Genomic DNA, 15,046 nt, shown 5'->3' on the forward strand with positions numbered 1-15,046 from the left:
GCACAGGCTCTTGCTGTTTCTAATGAGGCTTCATTAACAGGTATGAAAAGGCACTGCTGGACCCCTGACTCCACCAGGGCCCTGTTTAAATCAGGCTTCCTCTCACAACATCCCGGTACAATTACACTTTGGCAGTGGTTCATTGACAGGTGGCAGGGGAGGCTGCTGCTCGTATTGGTGTCAAGGACAGACATTTGTTCTGGAGCAGACCAGAGCAGGGCTCCCAGTAGACTCCTCCTAAAACACAGTCGAGCTCTATTTCCATCCCAGGAAACTCCACCGGCCTCTGGCATAGCTCCTGGATCCCAGCGTGAACTCCCAATGGGATTGCTAGAACAGCCATTGGCTTTCACACACACCCGACATTCTTTTATATCAAGATCCTCAAATCCTTCATAATCATCTTTAACACTTCCTAGCATGTACTGGTGCCCAGACATTTTGTTGGAATTTACGGATACCAATAAAAAGAAGACACAGTTTCTGCCCTCATGGGTTTACAATCTTATTCGGACGTCCAGATGTGCACATTAAAGGATCAACAATGCAACAGATAAGCAAAGCAAAGCGGCACATTACAATTTGCACAACCCTATTATATAATTCATTTTGTCATCAGAGGCTTGCAAATAGACATCCGGGTCTGATCTCAGTTGGTTTCCAGCAAGATGGTTTATCAAAAACTGTCAAGCACCATGCTGGTCTCTGATTTTCTCCACATATCCCACATATATTCTTTTATAAACCCTTACATCATCTTACTTGTTTTGAGAAAGAGGATGGGTTCCCTCTTTGGAGGCAAATCCAGGGTCTTATCTGGGGTTGCAAGACTTAGCAAATAAAAATACAGGATGCCCAGTTTATTTTTAATTTCTGATAAACAATGGATATTTTTTAGTATACGTATGTCCCACATGTTGCATGAGACAATTTATACTAAAAATTATATGATAGCTCTAATATCAAACAAAAGCACTGTTTCTGTGAGTGGAAGGTAATTCATACCCCAGGGAATCTAGCTTTCATATTCCCCACATAGTTATCTGACCTCAAGCAATACAAGAAGTTTTGCCCAGTATTTCCAGTTGGGATATCCCAATACACATGGGGAAAGGGTGACCCAGACTGTGTCCTCACCCAGTCTTGACTGGAAACTCACTCCCCTGACACAACAGCACAATCATGTTCAAGAAATTAATTTGCTAGTTTAGTGAAGAAATAAAGCAAACTATTTTCTCAGCTGAAGTGACTGGTTTAATTGGATCATATAGACTGGTTATTTTGAACAAAAGGTTGAGCAGGAACCGGAATGGATCCCAGTGTATACATGCTGTGCTGCAGAGTCAACAGAATTTTTCTGCCATGCCCAAGAGGAAATACTCTATTTTCTCCTGCTTTTCCTGTGAGTCGAAGGTAGTTCACACCACAGGGAATCTAGCTTTCAGTGTAATTCTGGGATTGGACACAAAAACCATTTTCCGTTTTAGGAGAAAGGGCTTTGCAAAGTGGATAACCAATAAACTACTAAATTTCTCTGGACAAGTCATAGGTACTTTGTTTTTGTTTTTGTTGTATTTTTTTCTGCAGCTAAAGTTCTTACTGATGTCCTGGACAGGCAAAATGTATAAATGGGGTTCATAATTTTAAACAAAGAACACTACTTGGCAAACCTGACTAGATAATTAAGACAAGTTGTCGCTAACTATCCCCCCACCTTTTTTTAAAATCATACAGCCCAAAATGTCATCTGCCTTCACAATGATTAGTGGTGCTATGGGTACTTTGAGCGAAAAACAAGAGGGGAGGGGCAGGAAATCAATAGACCAGGTTCAGCCTTTCATTGTTCAGTACCAGTGACCAACATAAAAGAGGCAGGAGAAACATGTAGGCTAATAATTGTCCTGAGGAAGTGAAATAGTGGATTTACATATTATTTGGGGAATTAGGTCTTAGCAGTTCACCTGATAGTAGAAAACTCCTCCCAGATTAAATCCTCTTCCTCAATAAACATTTATGCAACCCTGTTACATGTCAATGCCATGTTAGTGCCAAGGATACGGAGATATACAAAATGTGGACCTGTCTTTAAATAATCCAGATTAGCACTGTCCAACAGAAATAGAATGCAAGCCACCTACATAATTTAAAATGTTCTATTAGCCACATTTTAAAAAGAGAAAAACAGGTGAAACTAATTTTAATAATGTATTTTACTTAGCTCAGTATATCCAATATCCTACCATTTTATCATATAATCAATATTTTAAAATTATTAATGAGATAATTTACATTTTTTGTACTAAGTCTTCAAATCTAGCTTGTATTTTATCCTTATAGCCTATCTCAATTCAGATAGTAAATCTTCCTCTGAAATGCTTGACCTATATTTAGATTTCATAAAACTTATAATTGGAAAAAGTAGATTCGCATACCTAAGTTGTTCCAAATGTACTTAAAAGTTTTCTAGTAATTGAATTTAGAACCAAAAATTTTGTTTTCCTCTGATGTTTGCATCCATATTGACATAACTGGTTCATCTTTTTCAGAAGAGTTCATTTGACTGTGATGCAAAAGGATATCAATTTCAAAACTGCACATGTCCAAGTTAAGTGAATTAACTCTTGTGCTCACTCAATATTGTTACCATCATGTGCAAGGAGGTACTGCATCTACTGAGAATCAACTCTAAATTTACCAATATACAAAAAACCCACTTTTTCAAATGTTTCTTATAAGTTTTACAGGACAATATTTTATACTGCTTCAGTTTTAGAATTAAATTTTAAATTAATTAAAATTAAATAACATCTTAAATTCAGTTTCTCAGTCACACTAGTCATTTCAAGTGCTCAATAGCCACATGTGGCCAGTGGCTGCCATACTGGACAGAACGGATAAAAGCTGAGTGGAGGTGGATGGGATCTACAATGGGTTGGACCAGCTTATAAAACCAATTGAGGTCAGATTTGTAGGATTATTTGTGAGAAGTCTTGCTTTCCCATCAATTTACCTCCCAAAACATATCTGAAATTCCTGGCAGATGGATACCCCACCTAAAAACAGAGTAGCTGCATTTCAGCAGTTTCACAGGCCTCCCACTTGGCTCAGGCAATCCTTCCACTCCACTGCACTGCTTCTCATAACCAGCTCTTTTGGAAGCAGTTCCCCTAGCAGAGCTCTTGAGTTTCCCATGGCATAGCTCTTTTGTTTTATGCCATACCCTTCTCCTTTCCCTAATCGCGTAACTACACAAGCCCTGGGAGGAGTGAGCTGGATGAAAAGAGGCTGGCATGGTCTCACAGCTAGACCCTACTTGCTCGGCTAGACCACACTGATGGACTCTTCGCCTCCTCGTGATGATTTTCTCTCCAAGGTCTCATAGTCTTTGCCTCAGTCTAGCTTCATCAGGACTGACCCCCAACCACTTCAGTTCCTCAGACAGATCTGAACCCCACCTCTGGGCTCAATTCTTTTTCCTTCCTCAGATTCATGCAAATCAAGGCAAGTGAGCAGGCATCAATTTCAATGTCCCCAAACATTTCATAAGTTTTAAGAAACTCCCTATCAGTAGTTGTTAGGGGACTAATCTCAGATTACAAGAGGGACCTCAAGGGGGCAGTGTTGTCCAAACCCCAAAGGCCAGCCTGTTGGTCTCAGGGGAACCCAGCTGGAGTATTCTATTATATACTATGTTCATGGAGCCTCAGGCATCATTGATTGTAAGATGTGCCATGACTGGGCATGCCACCAGAAATGAAACTTTTCCAGAGGGAAGTCTAATAAACCCTGGATAAAGCTTAGACACTTAAGGCCTCCATATAGGGATACATGAAAAATATACAGAAAAGAGGGCAATAACAGGACACACAGAGTGGGACAGCAAGCAAGAGATGCCTGTCTCAAGCCACAGGGTGAAGAGAGGGAAATATCTCCCCTGATAATTTGAACCCTGAGTTGGTTCTCATGCAGGCTTGTCACGGTACTACTTATGCCGTGAAAAAAAAAAAAAGAACCTCAGAATTTCATTTAAAGTACAAATACTCCTCAACTTACAATGGGGTTATGTCCTAACAAACTCATTATAAGTTGAAAATATTGTAAGTCAAAAGTCATAAGTTGGGACTGTCTGTAGACTCACATTATTAATATTATGAGTTCCCTGGCAGGGGTAGAGCCTGAACCTTATATAAGTTTGGGCCCTCCTTGAAAAAAAGGAATACAAAATATCTTATTCTTGCAAATTTTACAAAAAAATAAGATCACATGAAGCTGTGACTAGGACTCCTTTCAGAGCCTTGCAAGAGGCACACAAATGAACGGCCCTCAAGCTTTAGTTTCACTGCTAAATCACTCTCTCCCCCAAGTGACTGTCAGAAGGAAAGAAAAATCCTCTGTGAATGAATTCAATTTTAATCTAACTCGGCAGGAATCATAACATACCATCAACTGTTATCATATCCTGGTTTCAGAGTTGTTAATGTGTGAAACATTATGCTTCTTAGGATCAATGAAGTATAGTACTTCAAAAAGAAAAGTGGTAATGTAGATTTTGGCCCTGATTTGGCTAAAACAATAACAACAATGACAATGGCACTGATATTAATAGTAGCTATGGTTTATCAATCTCCTACAGTGTGCCAGCCTTCCTACAAACTTTCTCCCTGCTCGCAAGAGCTTAGTGCCACCACTAAAGAGAAAGATGCAAGGAGGTGACTCCTACCATATCCACAAGTAACTCACTTGTTTGGTCAGTGTGCAAATCAGTTAGGTCACGGAGAATGACTACAGATTATCACAGAGTAATCAAGTGGTGAGGTGAATCACAACAAGAATTGCAGAAGTGGTATTTTTACTGGAGCAAATCTACACAGCCCCTGGCGCCTGGTGCACCACTATTGGCAAATGCTTTCTTCCCCATCTTCTCCTGCCCTCCCATGTTCTTGCCTCAGGGCTATGTTAGCCTGCCTGAACTTGGTCAGTATGTAATCTGGAGGGACCCAGAAGCCCAGGCTGATCTTAGGCTTAAATGTCCTCATCGTGCTAATTAGACCTGGTCAGCCCAAAAGAGCCACCACTTAGGTGCCTTAATAAAGCACCTGCACGCCAGAGAGTGGGAGACAAACCCTGAGAACATATGGGGGCTGCCACAGGGGTGGAGCCTCTAGGAATCCAGTGGTCTGGGCTTTGTTGCCATAGACGTTCTAAAGTGAGATACAAGTTATTCTTTACACCAGGCACCATGAAGAAAGACACAAAGCTTGATTTTTTAAGTAGCAAAAACCAGATTTGGGTGTATTGCTGTGAACCATTAACTCAGTATCCCATAAGGCTATAAGGTTTTGGAGGTTTTTTTAAACTTTTTATTTTGACGTAATTTCAGGCTTATAGAACAGTTGAAAGAATAGTAAAAAAAAAAAAAAGAGTAATAATAATATATGTGTATATATTACTTCACTCAGATTTCACAAATATTAACATTCTCAATCATAGATAGATAGGTAGTAGATAAATGCAAATCTATCCAAAAGGCTTAAGGCAAAATGCTACAAACTCAGAAAATTATTTTTAAGTTGAAATATTTAAATTTCTTTTATACTTACTTAGTTCTAGGAATTTTGACAGGTAAACATTGACTGGGACAAAAACTTAAAATTAAAAAGGTACTAATTTTTTATTCAAAATATTAATAATATTAATTTATTCAAAATTCATAAAAATAATTTTAATTAGTAGACTTTATTTTTTAGAATAGGTTTAAGTTTACAGAAAAAATGAGCAGATTGTACAGAGAGTTCCCATATACCCTCTCTCCCAAACATAGTTTTTTCTATCATTAACATCTTGTATTAGTGTGGTACATTTGTTATAATTGGTGAACCACTATAGATATATTATATTAACAAAAGTCTACAATTTACATTAGGGTTCATTCTTTGTGTTGCACTGTTCTATAGGTCATGCTAAATGTATACTGTCATTATCTACTACTACAGTATCATACAGAATAGTTTCACTGCCCTAAAAATCCCCTGTGCTCCACCTACCTATTCATCCCTTCCTGTTCCCCGAACCTCTGCAACCAGTGATCTTTTTACTGCATAGTTTTGCTTTTTCCAGAATGTTATATAGTTGGAACCATACAGATTGTAGCCTTTTCAGACTGGCTTCTTTCACTTAGCAACATACATTTAAGTTTCTACCATTTGTGTGTGGGGGGGTCGAGGGGGCTTGATAGCTTACTTCTTTTTATTGCTTAATTAATATCTCATTGTATGGATGTATCAATTTGTTTATCCATTCACCTGTTGAAGGACATCTTGATTTCTTTCAATTTTTGAATAAAGCTGCTATAGACATATGTGTGCAGGTTTTTGCGTGAACTAAGTTTTCAACTCATCTGGATAAATACCTGGCAGTGTGATTGCTGAATTGTATGTTTAGTTTTATAAGAAACTGCTAAACTATCTTCCAAAGTGGCAGTACCAATAGAAAGTAACATTTTCATTCCTATCAGTAATGAATAAGAGTTCCTGTTGTTCCATATCCTTGCCAGCATTTGGTATTTTCAAGGTTTTTTTAATTTTAGCCATTCTACTAGATGTATAGTGATACATCATTGTCGTTTTGTTTTATTTTTCTGTTTAAAAAAATTTCTTAAGACTTTATAAGTGAAGAGCTATAATTGTTGTTTTAATTTGTAATTCTTTAATGACATATGATATTGAGCATCTTTTCTTATGCTTATTTGCAATCTATGTCTTAGTTTCCACACACACACACATATATATATATATATATATGTTTGTGAATTGTCTGTCCAGATCTTTTGCCCATTTTTAATTGGGTTGCTTGTTTTCCTGTTGATTAATTTTAAGAGTTCTTTCTATATTTCAGATACAAGTTCTTTATTCAATATGTGTTTTACAAATATTTTCTCCCACTTTATGGCTTGTCTTTTCATTCTCTTAGCAGTGTTTTTTGCAGAGCAGAAGTGTCAATTTTAATAAAGCCCAACTTGTCCATTTTTTTCTTTCATTAATCATACCTTTGGTGTTATTTCTAAAAATTTTATCACTAAACCCAAGGTTTTCTCCATCTTCTAGGAGCTTCATAGTTTTGCATTTTACATTGAGGCCCATGATTTATTTTGCATTAATTTTTGTGGAGGATATAAGATCTGTATAGAGATTCATTTCTTTTGCATATAGATATCCAGTCATTCCAGCACCATCCTTCCTCCATTGTATTGCTTTTGCTCCTTTGTCAAAGATCAATTGACTATATTTGTGTGGGTATATTTCTGGGCTATTTTGTTCTATTGATCTATTTATCTATTCCTTTACAAACCATGCTGTCTTGATTACTGTTGCTTTGTAGTAAGTCTTGAAGTCAGGTAATGTCAGTCCTCCGTCTTTGCTCTTCTTCAGTATGTGATGCCTATTCTGGGTCTTTTGCCTTAAACTTTAGAATCAGTTTGTCAATATCTACAAAATAACTTGCTGGGATTTCTGAACCATTTTAAAGTCAATTGTAGGATTTCCTTTGCCCCAAAATATAATAATTCATTGAGAATTTCTTAAAAAGAAGAACATTCTCTTAAATAACTACAGTACAATTACCAAAATTAAGAAATTAATAGTGGTAATAATACTATTATCCAATCTAAAGACCTTACTCAGATTTTGCCAGATGTCTCAATAATGTCCTTTAGAGCAAAAAAAATTCCAGATCATGGTTTACATTCAGTTGTCCTGTCTCTTTAGTCTATTTGAATCTGAAGTTCTCAATCTTTCCCTCTGTGTTTCATGACATTGGCATTTTGACGAGCAAAGATGTATTAGTTTCCTAGGGATAATTTATAAATCACCACAAACTGGATGGCTTAAAACAACAGAATTTTATTGTCTTGCACTTCTGGAGCCTAGAGGTCCAAATGTGAGGTGTTGGCAGGGCCATGCGCCCTCTGAAGCATGGAGGGGAGAGCCCTTCCCTGCCTTTTCCCAGCTTCTGGTGAATGCCGGCAACCCCTGGTGTTCCATAGCTGCAGCTGCAGCACTTCAATCTGTCTCCATCATCACATGATGTTCTCCCCTCCTGTGTCTATGTCTTTGTATCTTTTCTCCTCTGCTTACAAGGACACCAATCATGGAGGATTAAAGGCCTGTCCTACTCCAGTGGGACCCTGTCTTAACTAATTATATCTGCAGTGACCCTATTCCCAAATAAGGTCACTTCTGAGATACTGGATATTAGGACTTCAAGTTATTTTTTTGAGAGACACAATTCAACCCACCCCATCAGACTAGTTATTTTATACAGTGTTCCTCAACGTAGGTTTTCTGATATTTCCTCAGATTAGATTCAGGTTGCACACTTGTTGGTTAGAATGCCATAAAACTGATCAAGAGATACATAGTATCAATATATCCCACCACTGGTGATGTTAACTTTGATTACTTGGTTAAGGTGGTATGTGCCAAGGTACTCTAATATGGAGTTACTGTCTTTCTCTTTGTAATTAATAAGTTATCTTATAGAAAGATATTTTGTGGCTATGTAAATATTCTTACACCCCAAACATTCTTTCACTAGTTTTAGTTTTAGCATCAGTTGATGATTCTTGCCCAAGTCAATTATTACTATTGCGGTTGCCAAATGGTGATTTTCATATTCCATTATTTCTTCTACATTTTTTTTATACATCATAGCATTCAATCTTCTACGTGTTTTAGTTGATTTTCTCCTGTAAGAAAGAATGTTCTGTTCTCCGCTATTGTGTGTGTGTGTGTGTGTGTGTGTGTGTGTGTGTGTATTTATATCAGCTCAGACTCATGGAGAAGCTGCAAGTTTTGAGAAGGGCCTGGAGCAAGAAAGGTGTCTGTGGCAGGTTGAGATGTAGTGCCAGCTGCCTGCCATTGAGACTTATAACCAGCACACCCAATAATTTTGCAAGTGTCTGTTGCAGGGGCACCATATAGAACCCTTGGCAAGCCACCATAGGAGAATCACAGTGCAGACTCCTAGAATGTTTGAGAAAGGCTACATCCACCACTGTTGACAACTATTCTCCATTGAAAAGCAGTTCTTGAGTTACTCCTGAAACCTCGTGGACAGAACGCTGGACATCAGGTCCTACTCTGTACCCGGTTTGTGTGACCCGTGTGAATGGGCACGCTTCCCTCTGACCTCCAGCATATTCCGGCAATAGGGAGCACTAACCAGGGAATGAGGGAGGGAAGAGAGTGAGATCAAGGTATTTGTTCCCCTGCTCCTCCCTGCAACGTCACCACAGCCTGGACAGGCGCTAACTAAGGGTCTCAGCTGTGTGTCAGGCAGCCCTCTCCATACCACTCTTTCTTTCTGAGTTCTGGGAACGGCTCCTCCCTCTCACCTTCACAAACCTAGAAGTGGTAAGAGTGCCCCGTTGTCCCTAGCCTGGCGATACTGCACTACTTCATGTGATTTACTTACTGTACGCCCTGCATCTTTGTAAATTATCCATTTATCAAACTCTTCTCAAAGTCCCCGAGTTGAGTGCGCCATCTTTTTCATGTCAGAACTTTGATAACACATACAACCATACCAAAGTGGTACACAAGCCCCTCTCACAGGTATTCATACAAGACTTACAAAAACCCTAACAAAGTAGGTTTCGTTACACAGAGGAGGCTCCTTCCAAAGAGGTGGTTACTTTAGTCAACTGACATGTATGTCAATACACTCTCCTAACATTATCACTTGGACAACGTTAAGATAACCCTTAACATATTTTTTATTTTTAATTAATGACCTTATAGTTTTAACTAAAATAATACTCCAATAATGAGACATATTGATATCATATGCCTTCTGATGATGAACAGAGAAGGACAAACATCGCTCTTACGGTATTCCTGCCAAAAAAGCATAATCCAAATTTAATAATGAGAAAACATCAGACAAACTCAAATGGAATATGTCTACTATCTAAAAAATGTCAAGTTCATGAACGGGAAGGAATGACTGAAGGACTGGGCAGATTAAAGAAATCTAAAGAGACGTGATAACTAAATGCAACTCATGAATCAGGATTGGATCCTGGACCAGAAAATTTTTTTCTTTTACCATAAAGGACACATTTGGGACAATTGAGAAACTTTGAATAAGGTCTGCAGGTTGGAGGATAATACTGCATCAATGTTTATTTCCTATGGTTGTGTAAGAGAATAATGGTTCAGGAAAAAAAAGAAGGAGAAAAATACACACACACAGAAAGATAAAGCAAATGTGGTAAAATATTAATATTTGGAGAAATCTAGAGAAAGGGAATATGGAACTTATTTGTACTATTCTTACAACTTTTCTGTAAGTCTGAAATTATTTCAAAATAAAAATCTAAAAGGTTTGCTTGTTGTAGAAATCTTAAGCCATATTGAAAAATTCAAATAAGAAACAATATGGCTTGTCCACATGCAGTGGTGTTCACAACTAACTGGTCACCCTCAGTTACAGATTTCTTTGTTCTTTCTCCCCTCCCACTGCTTCACTTGACTAGCCTTAAAAAAATAATAAAAGAGGAAACAATAAATCACTTAGAATCTCACCATCCAGAAATAACCTATGTTAGCATTTGGTGATCATTTCCTAGCCCTCTCTCTATGCCCATGGTGGGTAAGAATTACGATCAAAAGAGATTTATATAGAGAGAGGCAACCAGAAATAATCATGCTATGTACGCTGCTTTTTTAGAAAACTGAATTTTTAGTTTACTTTTACTTGACTTTAACAAAAGAAAAAAAATGAAATAAAATTAAAGGAAATACTGAACTTTTTAATAAAGGTTTTTGTTTTGTTTTTTTACCTTAGGAAATCATTAGTTGCTATAGGATTCTTTTGGGTTTAATGTTTTAACAAAAAAGGTATGAAAATTGTTAAGACGTTGGGATATTATGTATTACTTTTAAATGTATGTTTTAGTTTTACGTAGTATCAATTGTCTCTATGCCATAAAACATGTATTAATAAGTATCAGTACAGCTACGCTTTTTCCCTTTTGCCTTCTCTTTCCCTCTTAATTGTTTTTGCTCATATCATTTTTAATTTATCAAGATTTATAAAATTCATGTTGTTTTCTACGGCCATAATTCCTCTTGCTGTTTAGCCTTAGTATATGTATAGTTAAATAAATTACAAGTACCATTACAGCTTTTTTTTTATTCTTAGATTCTTTATTTTGTTTCATCTCTTGGTTAAGTAGTTTTATCTTTAAGGAGTTTTCCAAGAAAGGATGATGGGTACAATACCTTCTGTTCTTTCATGTCTGGTCATGTGTGACTGTTTCTGTTATATTTACACAAGAACTTGACTAGATACAGTGTTACAGGGTCACACTCTGTCTTCCGCAGAACTTGGTAGACAATGTTTCATCATCTCTCGGTTTTGAATGTTGTCAAAAAGTCTGAGGCCAGTCTAATTCTACTACATCATCCTGGATATTAAATAACTTTTCTTCATTTTTCAAGTTCTTAAATAAATTATCATGTAAAAGTGCTTTGATTGTCATCATTCTTAATCAATTTTTCCAAATATGTACTATGCCCCTTCTACCTGAAAATTCTATTCTTTCATTTCAGGGTACATTTTTTTGTATTATATCTCTGAATATTTTTTCTGTTTCAATTTTTAGAGTCTCTACTTCAAAGCCATCAAAGAATCACCTTTGCTCTCTTCTATGTTTATCATCTCTTTAACTTTTAAAATCTTTTTCTCTCTTTTCTCTGCATTAGTTATGATTATCTCAAGCCTCTCCACCAAAATTTGACTTCCAGCTACGTCTATTCAGTTTCTAACTATATTAATTTATTTATTACACAACTAATAGTATTAATTTTTCTTTAGCTCTACAATGTCCTCTTCAACCACTTCTGTTGTCTTAGCTTATCATCTCATAGATATTACTACAGCAAATTGCTATTCATTTATAGTTATAATGCAAAACACTTATGAAGAATATACTCCTGTTTGAGAGTGGAATTTCTTCTATATGGTATTTTTGTATGCATTTTGCATTCTAATCATTTATTCAACATATATTTGAGTGCATAATATTGCAAGACAGTTTTCTGGGCTCTGGTGATACCACAAAACAGAAAAAGTCCTTGCTTCTTTCATGGTGCTTATATTTATTGTGTGTGTTTGTGTGTGCTTGTGTGTATATACAATGTGTGTTGGGGGGTGGTATTTGGGTTTGCCATGATATGTTTACATAGTTATATCATTCTTGCCATTTTACTGATAGTTAAATTGGGCTGTGTTACCCAGGTTTTTCAATTTTTTAATAAAGTAAGACATTATTTTCACAATATCTGGAACCAGTTTGAATTCTATTCAGGGCTTCAGATTAAATTCTACAAATTGATTTTAATCTACTTTTTTGTAGCCTGAAGACAGAATTGTTATGATTAAATTTATGGACTTCAGCCATGTGAATGGGGTTCAGTTTGTTGTCATAACAATTTTTTCTTTATAAATTTAATTTTAACTACTAACAATATAACTACATTTTCAAAAATGGAAAACAAAAATCACCCATATATGATTCTATTGGAAAACAATTTTTATGATTTTTTTTTGAGTAACTGGACCATTACCTAAAAATAAATAATCTGAGGAACCCAATAGAATTTGCCTGTAGTCTCTATGGTAACCTATAAGAAGATTCATCACATGACTCTGAAAATTTGTTATTGACTGTTTAGAAGCAAACAACTGAGCTTTTTCTAACAGCTCCACAAAAATGAGAAATCCTGAAAGTGTTCCACATCTTAGTTGTATTTCATAACAAAAACAACCATATTTTTTATGTCCCTGTGCAAGTATTTTATTTGTGTTCAAATTGGAAATGTGTCCTCCATCTTCTCATTTATCTTCCTCTTGGTCAAAAATCATTTTGGTTTCTCCAATGGAATAGAAAGCAATGGTGTCAAACATCAGAAATAAAATATTTCCTCTCTAGGGTGTCTCTAAAACCAAAGAGCGAAAGCAAGAGGAAGAATCTTTAGCTAATTCCTTAAAGACAGCCACAAGGAAACCTTTCAAAGGGTGTTACAGACTCTCAAAGGAACGGAGTATGAAATTACAATATCATCTTAGACTAAAGGACATTTCTGCATCTGAGCAGAAAATGTACCTGGGTTTCCTGGCAGCCAGGGCAAAGAGGACAATAAAATAAGTGTCATGCTTCTTTTTGCCTTAGAAATAAATGTGTTCTAAAGTGTTGGAAGACTCAAAATTTCTTCTCATATTTGAATTCTCAAAGGACAATTTTTACATGGATCTTTATGTATAGGATCATGCACAATAGTATAGGTAACGTTCTCAGTAATAGTCTTAACAAAAATAAGAAGAGATTTACTTATTACTGTTTTTTCTACGGTCCCAACTAGGAAGACAATAAGGCAAGATGTGGTTCTATAAAGTCAATGCCACAAGATAAACTCTGAAAACTCCTGTCTAGACTAATAAATCCACTGTGTGATTCTCATCGTACTGGGTGTTCTAGTTCCCACTGCTTCTACCTTTGTACTTTTTCTCTGATTCTGTTTCTCTCTTGAGGATGAAAGTGTCAACTGTCACAAGCCATTGTTCAAGAAACCATCTTAACAACCAGAAGAGAATGAGTAAGCTGTCCTTAAAGGCAGGTCCTGGTGAAAGCAGGATGCAGGAACCCTTTTTCCTTTGATGTTCTCTCACTTTTCCATGTCCTTTACATGTCACCATCCCCTGTTGGTTCTCTCTGCTCTCTGGGCTTTCAATTTCCATTGCCACGTCCTAGCCGGGCTCACCTCAAACATTGCCTCGGCTTTAAAATTACCTCCTCCTTTTATTTTCCATCAAGTCTTCTCTTTCCTCGGGGCTGAGTGCAGCATCAGAAGGAAATTATGCCTATCGATCCAGGTTAAACCAGAGAAGCAGAAGTACAAGGAGCTCTGGGATAAGGGATTTGGAATTAGACTTACACAATGATGGGAGGAGCTGGGAGGTAAAGGTTGGAAAAAAGAAGTGAGATCAGAGAGTCACCAGCCCTTAGATCTGAGAAGTACATCCCCCTGGCATGGTCAAGGGAAAGCTGGTGGAGGAGTCTATAAGAAGCAGTTACCTGCGTTAGTTGTGAGTCCAGAGCCGTGCGTCCCGTGGTAAGCCCGGGGCTGCTGTTGGTCTCGAGGTGAGCACTTGACGGGAAAGCGGGTCCCAGAGTGTGGGCGGTCAAGGACAAGCTGGGGCCTGCGGGGCACTTCCGCATCTGTTGCTGCACCCAACCATGGTGGCCTTCTGAGAGTAGTGGCTATTGCTTCTCTTCCATCTCCCAAATTTTGTGCAAATTACTCTTTCGGACAACTCTAACCTGAAACCACACAGAAAAGAGGATTCTGGAAATGTAACTCCTAGTTTAGCCAAGTTGACAATAGAACAATCCAGCATAGTATGTTTTGATAAGTTCATACTCAGTTACAAATGGCTGATATTCCTCGAATTCTCCTCCAAAGGTCACTCTCCAGTAAAGAAGCTTTTTAATTCAAAGAGGTCTCAGGCTCTGACAGGCCAATAAGGAATATACGGGCCAGGGGGCTAAGATATGTTCCTGGTGTCCTAGTTTATTTGCTCTGGGGCTTTGCAACTTTTTCCACCAACAAACCCCTAATTATAGAGGACAGTAAATGTCTTTGAGTATACTCAAGGAAGCCTGAGATCATAGCCCAGAGGAGACCACCACAAGCTCTTAATTTCCTTGACGCCTTCTGCTTCACCTTCATTATTCCTGCAAATCTTCTGTCTTACTTTGCAACACAGTATACTGTGTGCTTGTGTAGTATAAAAGTAAATTTTAAGTTACTTGCTAGATATATTTCTTTCCTTTTTCTCCCCCAACCCTTCAGTTGCATGCAAGAAGATGCACCCATTTATCCCGTGGCTTCAAAAACCCCAACCACATCACTATGTGTCCCCTGGAAAGTGCATAACTAAGACTGAGAAACGGATTTTCCTTTGAGCCTCAGCTAATCCACCA

Source organism: Lemur catta, chromosome 1 (genome assembly GCF_020740605.2).
Source record: "Lemur catta isolate mLemCat1 chromosome 1, mLemCat1.pri, whole genome shotgun sequence".
NCBI classification, from domain to species: domain Eukaryota; kingdom Metazoa; phylum Chordata; class Mammalia; order Primates; family Lemuridae; genus Lemur; species Lemur catta.